The following is a 14,590-nucleotide window of genomic DNA, read 5'->3' as shown; positions in this document are numbered from 1 at the left end:
CACAGACGATCCCATTCGGACCACGGAAGAACCCCACACCTCTACTGCTTCAAACAGCTAGCTGGCACAACTGCACAATACACACACACACACGTACACACACACACAGAATCCGTTATCCATTCACTCTGTATGTGGCATACACTAACCAAACGTCTGTGTTTCTTGACCCCCCCAGGACCATGAATGGTGCCCCTTCAAACCACGGAAGAACCCCACACCTCTACTGCTTCAAACACGCAGCTGAAACACCTACACACACAAACACACGTACACACACACAGAGAATCCATTATCCATTCACTCTGTATGTGGCATACACTAACCAAACGTCTGTGTTTCTTGACCCCCCCAGGACCATGAATGGTGCCCATTCAAACCACGGAAGAACCCCACACCTCTACTGCTTCAAACACGCAGCTGAAACACCTACACACACAAACACACGTACACACACACAGAGAATCCATTATCCATTCACTCTGTATGTGGCATACACTAACCAAACGTCTGTGTTTCTTGACCCCCCCAGGACCATGAATGGTGCCCCTTCAAACCACGGAAGAACCCCACACCTCTACTGCTTCAAACACGCAGCTGAAACACCTACACACACAAACGCACGTACACACACACAGAGAATCCATTATCCATTCACTCTGTATGTGGCATACACTAACCAAACGTCTGTGTTTCTTGACCCCCCCAGGACCATGGATGGTGCCCCCAAGACCACAGACGATCCCATTCGGACCACGGAAGAACCCCACACCTCTACTGCTTCAAACAGCTAGCTGGCACAACTGCACAATACACACACACACACGTACACACACACACAGAATCCGTTATCCATTCACTCTGTATGTGGCATACACTAACCAAACGTCTGTGTTTCTTGACCCCCCCAGGACCATGAATGTTGCCCCTTCAAACCACGGAAGAACCCCACACCTCTACTGCTTCAAACACGCAGCTGAAACACCTACACACACAAACACACGTACACACACACAGAGAATCCATTATCCATTCACTCTGTATGTGGCATACACTAACCAAACGTCTGTGTTTCTTGACCCCCCCAGGACCATGAATGGTGCCCCTTCAAACCACGGAAGAACCCCACACCTCTACTGCTTCAAACACGCAGCTGAAACACCTACACACACAAACACACGTACACACACACAGAGAATCCATTATCCATTCACTCTGTATGTGGCATACACTAACCAAACGTCTGTGTTTCTTGACCCCCCCAGGACCATGGATGGTGCCCCCAAGACCACAGACGATCCCATTCGGACCACGGAAGAACCCCACACCTCTACTGCTTCAAACAGCTAGCTGGCACAACTGCACAATACACACACACACACGTACACACACACACAGAATCCGTTATCCATTCACTCTGTATGTGGCATACACTAACCAAACGTCTGTGTTTCTTGACCCCCCCAGGACCATGAATGGTGCCCCTTCAAACCACGGAAGAACCCCACACCTCTACTGCTTCAAACACGCAGCTGAAACACCTACACACACAAACACACGTACACACACACAGAGAATCCATTATCCATTCACTCTGTATGTGGCATACACTAACCAAACGTCTGTGTTTCTTGACCCCCCCAGGACCATGGATGGTGCCCCCAAGACCACAGACGATCCCATTCGGACCACGGAAGAACCCCACACCTCTACTGTTTCAAACACGCAGCTGAAACACCTACACACACAAACACACGTACACACACACAGAGAATCCATTATCCATTCACTCTGTATGTGGCATACACTAACCAAACGTCTGTGTTTCTTGACCCCCCCAGGACCATGGATGGTGCCCCCAAGACCACAGACGATCCCATTCGGACCACGGAAGAACCCCACACCTCTACTGCTTCAAACAGCTAGCTGGCACACCTGCACAATACACACACACACACGTACACACACACACAGAATCCGTTATCCATTCACTCTGTATGTGGCATACACTAACCAAATGTCTGTGTTTCGTGACCCCCCCAGGACCGTGGATGGACCACTTTGAACCACGGAAGAACCCCACACCTCTACTGCTTCAAACACGCAGCTGACACACCTGCACACACAAAGACACGTACACACACACACACACAGAATCCATTATCCATTCACTCTGTATGTGGCATCCACTAACCAAATGTCTGTGTTTCTTGACCCCCCAGGACCATGGATGGTGCCCCCAAGACCACAGACGATCCCATTCGGACCACGGAAGAACCCCACACCTCTACTGTTTCAAACACGCAGCTGAAACACCTACACACACAAACACACGTACACACACACAGAGAATCCATTATCCATTCACTCTGTATGTGACATACACTAACCAAACGTCTGTGTTTCTTGACCCGCCCAGGACCATGAATGATGCCCCTTCAAACCACGGAAGAACCCCACACCTCTACTGCTTCAAACACGCAGCTGAAACACCTACACACACAAACACACGTACACACACACACACAGAATCCATTATCCATTCACTCTGTATGTGGCATCCACTAACCAAATGTCTGTGTTTCTTGACCCCCCCAGGACCATGGATGGTGCCCCCAAGACCACAGACGATCCCATTCGGACCACGGAAGAACCCCACACCTCTACTGCTTCAAACAGCTAGCTGGCACAACTGCACAATACACACACACACACGTACACACACACAGAGAATCCATTATCCATTCACTCTGTATGTGGCATACACTAACCAAACGTCTGTGTTTCTTGACCCCCCCAGGACCATGAATGGTGCCCATTCAAACCACGGAAGAACCCCACACCTCTACTGCTTCAAACACGCAGCTGAAACACCTACACACACAAACACACGTACACACACACAGAGAATCCATTATCCATTCACTCTGTATGTGGCATACACTAACCAAACGTCTGTGTTTCTTGACCCCCCCAGGACCATGGATGGTGCCTCCAAGACCACAGACGATCCCATTCGGACCACGGAATAACCCCACACCTCTACTGCTTCAAACAGCTAGCTGGCACAACTGCACAATACACACACACACACGTACACACACACACACAGAATCCGTTATCCATTCACTCTGTATGTGGCATACACTAACCAAACGTCTGTGTTTCTTGACCCCCCCAGGACCATGAATGGTGCCCCTTCAAACCACGGAAGAACCCCACACCTCTACTGCTTCAAACACGCAGCTGAAACACCTACACACACAAACACACGTACACACACACAGAGAATCCATTATCCATTCACTCTGTATGTGGCATACACTAACCAAACGTCTGTGTTTCTTGACCCCCCCAGGACCATGGATGGTGCCCCCAAGACCACAGACGATCCCATTCGGACCACGGAAGAACCCCACACCTCTACTGCTTCAAACAGCTAGCTGGCACAACTGCACAATACACACACACACACGTACACACACACACAGAATCCGTTATCCATTCACTCTGTATGTGGCATACACTAACCAAACGTCTGTGTTTCTTGACCCCCCCAGGACCATGAATGGTGCCCCTTCAAACCACGGAAGAACCCCACACCTCTACTGCTTCAAACACGCAGCTGAAACACCTACACACACAAACACACGTACACACACACAGAGAATCCATTATCCATTCACTCTGTATGTGGCATACACTAACCAAACGTCTGTGTTTCTTGACCCCCCCAGGACCATGAATGGTGCCCCTTCAAACCACGGAAGAACCCCACACCTCTACTGCTTCAAACACGCAGCTGAAACACCTACACACACAAACACACGTACACACACACAGAGAATCCATTATCCATTCACTCTGTATGTGGCATACACTAACCAAACGTCTGTGTTTCTTGACCCCCCCAGGACCATGGATGGTGCCCCCAAGACCACAGACGATCCCATTCGGACCACGGAAGAACCCCACACCTCTACTGTTTCAAACACGCAGCTGAAACACCTACACACACAAACACACGTACACACACACAGAGAATCCATTATCCATTCACTCTGTATGTGGCATACACTAACCAAACGTCTGTGTTTCTTGACCCCCCCAGGACCATGGATGGTGCCCCCAAGACCACAGACGATCCCATTCGGACCACGGAAGAACCCCACACCTCTACTGCTTCAAACAGCTAGCTGGCACACCTGCACAATACACACACACACACGTACACACACACACAGAATCCGTTATCCATTCACTCTGTATGTGGCATACACTAACCAAATGTCTGTGTTTCGTGACCCCCCCAGGACCGTGGATGGACCACTTTGAACCACGGAAGAACCCCACACCTCTACTGCTTCAAACACGCAGCTGACACACCTGCACACACAAAGACACGTACACACACACACACAGAATCCATTATCCATTCACTCTGTATGTGGCATCCACTAACCAAATGTCTGTGTTTCTTGACCCCCCAGGACCATGGATGGTGCCCCCAAGACCACAGACGATCCCATTCGGACCACGGAAGAACCCCACACCTCTACTGTTTCAAACACGCAGCTGAAACACCTACACACACAAACACACGTACACACACACAGAGAATCCATTATCCATTCACTCTGTATGTGGCATACACTAACCAAACGTCTGTGTTTCTTGACCCGCCCAGGACCATGAATGGTGCCCCTTCAAACCACGGAAGAACCCCACACCTCTACTGCTTCAAACACGCAGCTGAAACACCTACACACACAAACACACGTACACACACACACACATAATCCATTATCCATTATCCATTCACTCTGTATGTGGCATACACTAACCAAATGTCTGTGTTTCTTGACCCCCCCAGGACCATGAATGGTGCCCCTTCAAACCACGGAAGAACCCCACACCTCTACTGCTTCAAACACGCAGCTGAAACACCTACACACACAAACACACGTACACACACACAGAGAATCCATTATCCATTCACTCTGTATGTGGCATACACTAACCAAACGTCTGTGTTTCTTGACCCCCCCCAGGACCATGGATGGTGCACCCAAGACCACAGACGATCCCATTCGGACCACGGAAGAACCCCACACCTCTACTGCTTCAAACAGCTAGCTGGCACACCTGCACAATACACACACACACACGTACACACACACACAGAATCCGTTATCCATTCACTCTGTATGTGGCATACACTAACCAAATGTCTGTGTTTCGTGACCCCCCCAGGACCATGGATGGACCACTTTGAACCACGGAAGAACCCCACACCTCTACTGCTTCAAACACGCAGCTGACACACCTGCACACACAAAGACACGTACACACACACACACAGAATCCATTATCCATTCACTCTGTATGTGGCATCCACTAACCAAATGTCTGTGTTTCTTGACCCCCCAGGACCATGGATGGTGCCCCCAAGACCACAGACGATCCCATTCGGACCACGGAAGAACCCCACACCTCTACTGTTTCAAACACGCAGCTGAAACACCTACACACACAAACACACGTACACACACACAGAGAATCCATTATCCATTCACTCTGTATGTGGCATACACTAACCAAATGTCTGTGTTTCTTGACCCCCCAGGACCATGGATGGTGCCCCCAAGACCACAGACGATCCCATTCGGACCACGGAAGAACCCCACACCTCTACTGTTTCAAACACGCAGCTGAAACACCTACACACACAAACACACGTACACACACACAGAGAATCCATTATCCATTCACTCTGTATGTGGCATACACTAACCAAATGTCTGTGTTTCTTGACCCCCCCAGGACCATGAATGGTGCCCCTTCAAACCACGGAAGAACCCCACACCTCTACTGCTTCAAACACGCAGCTGAAACACCTACACACACAAACACACGTACACACACACAGAGAATCCATTATCCATTCACTCTGTATGTGGCATACACTAACCAAACGTCTGTGTTTCTTGACCCCCCCAGGACCATGGATGGTGCCCCCAAGACCACAGACGATCCCATTCGGACCACGGAAGAACCCCACACCTCTACTGTTTCAAACACGCAGCTGAAACACCTACACACACAAACACACGTACACACACACACACAGAATCCATTATCCATTCACTCTGTATGTGGCATACACTAACCAAACGTCTGTGTTTCTTGACCCCCCCAGGACCATGGATGGTGCCCCCAAGACCACATACGATCCCATTCGGACCACGGAAGAACCCCACACCTCTACTGTTTCAAACACGCAGCTGAAACACCTACACACACAAACACACGTACACACACACAGAGAATCCATTATCCATTCACTCTGTATGTGGCATCCACTAACCAAATGTCTGTGTTTCTTAACCCCCCAGGACCATGGATGGACCCCTTTGAACCACGGAAGGTGGTATGATTTTTTTTAAATAAATCATAGAATAAAACTATTGTACATGAAATCTCTGCTTCATAATGAATCCTTTGTTTCACTTTTGAAGATCAATAATAGTTTTAGGGTTTGGTCAGCTGTGCAGTAGATGATGCTGCAAAGAAGGTAATTGACATTGATGTCTAAATATTTCAGAGTTGATCTGTCAACTAGTTTAACACTTGTGAGACTATCACACTATTGTGTTCTGCTGCATTAAGATCATACTTATTCTCGCTAACGCTTAGATGCAAATCAAATCAAAAATATGACCAGAAAGAGTATGTGTACTGCATGTAGTGCAAGGCTTTATATCTTCGGAAAGATCTGTGCCGACACAAAACCAGAAGAAGCCAATGCAGAGTCAGGAAGAACTAGGGTCTTGTCTGTGGCCACAATGTCAGAGTCGGCGCTGTGCCAACAGGTATCCCAAGGTGTTTGGAAGCTGTTAACTGTTGACTTCTGCATCCTTCAGCCGGCCCAGTCATTTTTCAATAAACACGGACAGGATCCCACCAAATATGACTGTATTCGACAGAAGCTCTGAGAAGTTGGAAGACGTCTGCTCACACTGCGCAATACACACTCTTGAGGATGCTGTAAGACCTACGAATGTTCATGTTGTTATCCAAGCTGTCGATAAAGTTTTTGGGTTTGATGAAGAAAAGCACTCCTACCAAACTCCAATGCTCGCGCTTAAGTTGGGTCACTCATTGCAAAACATAAGTGACATCCGACACTGCAGAGCTCTAATAGCAGAAGACCATGGGCTGATAAAGTCAACCCAGACTTTCAAAACATTGTTCACCACAAAGTGGTCTGAACTTGTCTCACACGCAGCTTTGACCACCTTGACTGAGGGGCATCTGAACAAGCCATCCACTCTGCCTTTCACAGAGGATGTGCAGCGTCTTCACCAACATCTGTAAAAGACTGCCGGTGTAGCGTCTGAGAAAGAGACCATCACCACAAGTCTATGGTGACCAAGTCGCTGACTTCCTAGGCCACGATATTCGGGTCCACAGAGAATATTACAGACTTCCAGAGGCTATAACATAGCTTGCCGAAATATTGAAACTACTTCTTTCCACAGAGAAAAGGGTCCCTTACAAATCTTCCAAGGCAAAACACTTGAAGAAATTAAAATTGAAGGTATTACTGTTTAAAGCTGTTGTTTTTTAGGTTAGGTTGTAGGTTCGGATAACAAGCCTTGATAAAATGTATTTTAGTTTGATTCATTGCATGCTGGCTTAGCAATGTTAGTGTCTCGTGGTGTATAAATAAATATTGACTCATCTAAAGGTATGACAGGAATAGAAGTTTTAAACTTGCAAGTCTCTTTAGAAACTATTTTGATGCTAGTCAATATCAACACCAAATTTAGCAGCTAAAATGAATGCCTTTAGTAGTCTTAATTTGAACAATAGATTTATATGCATGCCCTGATCCCAAATATTAAGCGTATCCCCAACCACTTGTCCCTTGCACGCCTGCTTTGCTTTGTGTCTTTCTCACTCAAGCACTTGACCTTTTTTTTGCTTGAGATCGATATATAGTCAGGTAATTTAAATTCAACCTTAAATTAAACTGACATCAATGTTTTAGATTTAGAATTTCCTGTGACGGTTCAAATGAAGATTAAATATTCACGTGTTTTGGTTGACATGGACAGTTTTTCATCTTTTGCAGCATTTAACGAAAATGTGGACAAAAGAGCCCGGCAGAAGAAGGGAAGTGGACGAGCAACCTGGTGAATGCACACAGCACTCACACAAGAGTCTACCACTGAGTCAATGCTTGAGAGTGGAGGCTGAACTAGAAGGATTTTATTTTAAACTAGAAGCCTTGATGATGTCATTTGGGGTTTTCCTAACCAAAAACTAGAATGTTGTCGTCCTCAAGCTATATTTTCAAATGCTGCTTTTTTTGTCTGTGTTAGGAAGTCATTGAGAAACAATGTGAGGAAATACATTTCATTACATGTCAAACAGGAGAGCAGCTCAGAAAGCAACAACTAATGTTAAGTCTCATTGACTAACTTTTAACTTTAGCCTGCTTAGCATTTGATCACCACGTGCTATTGTTCAGTACCAGCACCATGAGTTTGAACGACTGAAGATTGACTTGTGCCTGACAGATGTTTGTTTTGCTGCTTGTCGACAGACCCTAATTCAAAGGAATAGTGATATAAAACTTCTTATATACAGACTATGCATAAAATATTGTCCTTTAGAAAGTGGTTTCATGCAATTAGCCCCAACACCCTCCATCACTACCACACACACATCAACACATAACCAGGAGCTTTGCATATTAGTTTACATTGACTTATTTATTTCATACCAAGCATAGCGATCCTTTTGTAAGGCTTGTGGAAAGCTGCTGCCACTAAAATAAAAAGCGAGCTGTGATGGTGGCGCAGGAGATTAGGAGAGCTGACCAAGGAACTAGGAAGGGTTTCACATCAGGGTGTAGAAATAGGAAAACAACTGGCTTGGCCTAGATCAGCAATGGTACTCTCAAATGTTCGTAGTACTTGAATTTTGAAATATTTTTATTAAGATTTTATTTGTGGTATTTTGGCACTTTTCTATGATCCACCGTTCACAGAAATGTATTTTTGCATCATGTTTTATATCCAGCCATGTTCTCATGAAGGAGAATCTGTTCTTTTGTTTTTACATGAATGAATGGCTGAGAGGTTTGTTCTCATATTGTTTGCTTCTTGCAATAAATATTGATATGTTCTTTGTGTTGTCTCTATTTGCCTTTTCTGTTGAGAAGATAACTGAGACTTTTTGGGGTTTTGAGGCACTGCTGGCCTTTCAATGTCATTTATAAATGCTTTATAAGGCATAGATAGTCCTCACTTTAGATGAGGTCACACAAAATACTTAACTAACGATTAGTAACTACCTGAATTAATCATGAACTGCAGTATTAATACGTGTTTATAAAGCATATATTAACCTCCTCCACCCCACCCCTATTTTGGAGCAAAACCGCCTAAAATGACATACCCAAATTAAAATGGCTGTTATCATTTTCTGATTTCATGGCTGTGACTGCTCACCGAAAACAAACATAAACCTGTACAGTGTACCATTTCTCATGGTACACTTTTATATACACACATATATATGGTTGGCGGTTCAATCTGTGGCTCCTACCCACTGCTCCTAAATCTACTTGAGGGTTAAATGAGGTCAAATTCCACGTAACTTCATGTATATGACAATTGTGATTATAGATTTAAGGAGTGGCTTGTAGGTCTAAACACACTTTGATATGTAAAATGGGTGGAGATCCTCTTTGAGCTTTGCTGTGTAACAGTTGGAGCCACTTTGAAATGGTGTTGTGGCCTTATGATTACCTTATGATCTCCTCGGTAGTCCTAGGTCATTCTGAATGAGGCCCATCACTTTGCTGTCTTGATAGCTTTGTTTGGCAACGTTTTGACCACCATTTCATGTATTATGATTCTATTTTGAATAATTAACCCATCCTCTAAGTAATTACAGTAAATTTGAATTGTTACCATTACCTCTCATCAAACAGTATTAATAATAGGACCCCCCCCCCCCCCCCCCCAAGTCAAAGAAGGAAAAAGCTCCCGAACACTATGATTGGAGTAAAAAAGAGATGATTTCTAAATGTTTGATGTCGTGTACATTATGTATGATATGTTTAATATTCATGATTAACATTTCATCGCTAATATGATTACGCTCGCACGATTTAATATCATAAGCTGCTCTTTCATTCCCCCTCGCTGTGGTAATCGAGGGTATTCCGGTACAGCCTGTCTCTCTCCAACGGATTTTTTGCCTTTCGGATGCCAACCGTCCCCATTGTTGTAGAGAGTTTCTAGAAGCGAAGCAGCCAAGTGGAGGGGATAAGCTCCTCAAGCCCCCGCTCTCTCTTCTGACACACACACACAGCACAGTAGAAAAGCATATGGATGTGTTGAACGTGCATGTCAGTGTGAACACCATGAGTGTGCATGAATATGTGTGTTTAATGACCATGGTCTGCTGCTGCCTTTAACGGCACGGCCAAGAGAACCAATAGGATGACGGTAATCTCCCACTGCTCCTTCACTTACAGTCATCACTCTCTGTAAAACACACTGTGCCCGGAGACAGGCCTCTGTCAGATTAAAAAAAAGAAAGAAAGACGGATACATTTTAGTAGGAATTTCTTTTCTTTTTTCTTGCATCTTATTTTCTGACATATTTCGACACACAACACTAAGTTTCAAAATATAAATGCTTTGAATTTCTTTCTTTCTGAGTCAAATATCAAGCTTGAATTTCATGGAAAAATCATTTTACATCCTTATACGTCTGATTTAAATAACGAACAAAGTTTTTTTCAAAGTAGGACATGGTTAAGTATATTGTGCAGAATAGTCTATTTCATTATATTTTGGGATTGTATTATGAATAAAAATGCATTAATGTTGCAGCTAGTAAAAGCTGGTGCATATTTGAACAATTTACTGAGTTTGAATTTCTCCCAAGAGATCAAAAAGTTTAACCTCAATTTATATGAATCACAGTTTATTTGTTTGTTATATTTTGTAATATTAATCTGGATGTGTAAAATATTGTGTAAAGTTATCAAATACATGCAGTTGAGTAGAAGTAGGAATTAGAAAGTACAAATACCTCAAGTTTGTAGCACAGTAGACATTTGACTTATTGTTAATATGTTTGAATCTTCTAGCAAGGACATTTAAGAGTGAAATAATTCTTTACAGTTTATAGTTGGCCTGCAGTGCTAGATGGTGTATTAGAAATGGAGAGTTATCGGGTTTAAAAAAAAGAAGCAATCACTGAGTTTGTTTATTGAGTAGACCAGACAGTTGGAGAAATCATTTCAGTTTTGGTCATCGTCACTCAGAACACTGAAAAGCGATGCAATTCACTGACCTTCTCCATTAAATCACCGTATTATCATATCAGCCCTCTTGCCAAACGCCAGCGCAGTCAGGTGTCGCTGCAGCGAGACTACCTGCTTTTGAATAGATTAAAATAAACCGGATGAGTCGGAGTGTATGATGTGAACGTTCGCTATGCTCGTCACTGTGACAGTGGCTCTTTCTGGCTTCTCAATTAATATCACAATCTATATTGAAAGCTACATCAGTATCGTTCTGTGGACGTTATTAGAGAGGCAGCAGAGGCTCTTGGTCTTTTAAAATGGACATTACATTAAGTCACCAAAATATATAGTGCATCTGGACTGCTGTGATATTTACATATAGGGATGAGAAATGTAGAAAGCCTGCCTCTTCCAATAGAGCAAGTCCTCCCTTCAATTTGCATACACATTGCAATATAAACCATCATTACACTGCTTTTAGAACTACATTACCACTGTGTCGAAAAACGATCTCTCGTTAATCCCCCTGTTTGTCCAACTCATCGTATACTGCAGTGTTTTTAATGCGGTTATATTACCTGACTGTGGGGTAAACTAACACATGTTTAAAGTCTTGGTACTAGATTTTGTCAACAGCGTCGTAAAGGAAGATCCACCCTAAATGGTACTTTGGGGAGTTTTGGGCCACTTGGAGCACTATGGATCAATGTTTTTAAGCAGGCCTCCATGGTAGCCTATAAACTATTGCGTAATTGCCAACAGTGAATGGCGCAGGTTTATTCAGGGCGTGTCCAATCATAGGTGTGTTTTATTGAGCGTGAACCAATCCGAATGTTGTCTCCCATTCCCTTTAGAAGCCAGGTGTGCCTGCACCTGGGACATTACTATTTAAAATGCTGATTCTGCAGAACGTAGAAGTGAGCGGGTTTCTGCAGTATAAAGGTAGTTTTTGAAAAGGCTAAACGCTAACAAATATGAATTGAAGCCGGATGTTAGATTAAAAACATGTTGTAATTTTTGGCAATGATTACATCTATCTTTTTTTATCAATTCATTTTTTACTTTGGGACCAAACAACATTCTGGACTTAATGGAAATGTTTGGATTCCACGTTTGGAAACAATCCCACACACCCAGCTCTGGAATCTAATCCTATAAATAGCATATTAATAATAATACTAGTTGAACCTGAGCATTTATTTGTGACTGTGTAGAAACACCAGGTTTGAACAATGAATAGTGTTCTTCACCCACATTTTTATGTGTTGCATCAGAGACAAAAAGTGGTGTAGAACTTTATTGCATTTGTGTTGTTATATTTATCCCTCCTCTCTTGAAGATAGTTCCTTCTTTGTTTCTGACTCTACTGAGAGGACATCAACATCAATGTTAAAATTAGCTTCGACGCTAATATATTTGCTAATATTTATGTTGTAGTGATAGATGCTAATCGCGATTAGCATTACTCTATTAACATCAATGTTAAAATTAGCTTAGACGCTAACTAATTAGGCAAGTCTGGTAGCCTTTGAAGGTCTAAGTCTGTAGGTATTTCTGTATGTAGCATATAAATATCTGCAACGATATATTATCGGTGTATTTGCTGTTTCAGTATAATATTTGTGTTATATAGAAATGCTAATCGCGATTAGCATTTCGCCATTAACATTAATGTTACAATTAGCTTAGGAGCTAACTAGTCAGTGAAGTCTCATGATAATGGCTACTTGTTTTTTCTTCCATGATGGCTTTTTGCTGAATCATAGTTTTGTATTCATATATGTATATGGAGGCCATATTTCATGTTACGTTTCCGCAGTTATACAAAGAAGTGAAAGATTCTCACTAAAAGCCATACACTCTGCTCCGGGATTCCTGGGTCTTTATTTCATGGATCTACTGTTAGCTATCTGCTAAACTTACCTGTACAAAGCAAAAGTAGAATAAACACACATGCAATAAAAGGAAAAAAAAGTCACGATTGTGAATGAAGCTTCCAGCTGTTCAGTAAGGCCCAATAGTTGTATTCTGTTTGCTGATTAAGCGGGAACTCTGTTCATTATTTGTCGCTGTCCATTAGCTGGGGGTGTTGAATCCAGAGGCGGCACTGCAGGAGAGGCGGTGCGTAACACGAGGAGACATCGGCCTCAAAACGCAGCCAATTGTGGGAGGGGGGGTGAAGGGTCAGCACACTTTGAAGTAGCCCACACTAACACACAGGGGTGAGGAGAGGAGACGCTGATGAAAGCAGCACTCGTACACTCATCATCCCACATTTTGTCAGAAGGAGCAAGTGTTGGAAGCCTCTGAGTGTGTGACAGAGGATTTTGTTTTTCCTTAAAATAAAAAAAAATGTCCACCATAAATCGGTGCATAACAATTCACCAGAATGCAGGAAATAAAGTGTTTGCTGCTCAGAATAGGGGTCAAAACAAATAGGGGTCAGCATTTCACCTCTACTACTGGAGCCAGTTGAAATAACACCGCTATCTTATAATCCCCACCCTGGTTGATTAAGAATTTCTATTGGAGTGAAAACAAAGGGATTGTGCTCAGAGTTGAGCGGTCTGGAGTCTTTGGCTGCGTCCGAAATTTCATGCCGACATGCTGTTTTTCTGAATTGTGTGCGCGGTTACATTTTTGTTGCGTGTCTACAATGGATAACAACTGCCACCACAGACGCCCAGTTATTAATACTGAAAATCTAGAAATATTGCATCATCAGTGGGGCATGGGCTCGATCAGCATTGTGTCACCTCCTTCAGCGACAGACAGTGACTTAACAGACTTTCATTGAAATGGAAATCTTCCAGATTGCCACTTTAAGTGAAGGTCCATCTGGTGGAGCTGCCAGCAAAGTAGTCTCCTGGTGGCGGGGTCTGCCACTTTGGATTTTATCTAATAAAAGACTATCAAAACATGCATCTTTAAAGGGGCTCAGCCAAAAAAACACAAGGTAGTCCAACAAAAAAAAGTAAGAAATTGGAAGCGGACAAAGGTATATTTTTTTAAGAAATGTAATATAACTCTCTTTGGTTACATCATTTCTATTGCAGCAAAAAGTGTTCATTCTTTGTCTGTTTTTGTTTTAGCATCATGCAGCTGTTCCTTCCCCTGGTTGCCAATCACTTATGAGTGAAGTGTAAACACTTGAGCGTCAATAAAAATGTAATCGTACAAAGGGATACCCACCATCTGGAATATGTACATGCTCTCTGTCATCATGAAAAAACTAAAAGAGCTGTGTGAACTGAG

The sequence above is a fragment of the Anarhichas minor genome, unplaced genomic scaffold, assembly GCF_050575085.1.
Source record: "Anarhichas minor isolate MPS153535 unplaced genomic scaffold, ASM5057508v1 ptg000028l, whole genome shotgun sequence".
Classification (NCBI taxonomy): Eukaryota; Metazoa; Chordata; class Actinopteri; order Perciformes; family Anarhichadidae; genus Anarhichas; species Anarhichas minor.
Note: the sequence above shows the minus strand (reverse complement) of the source record.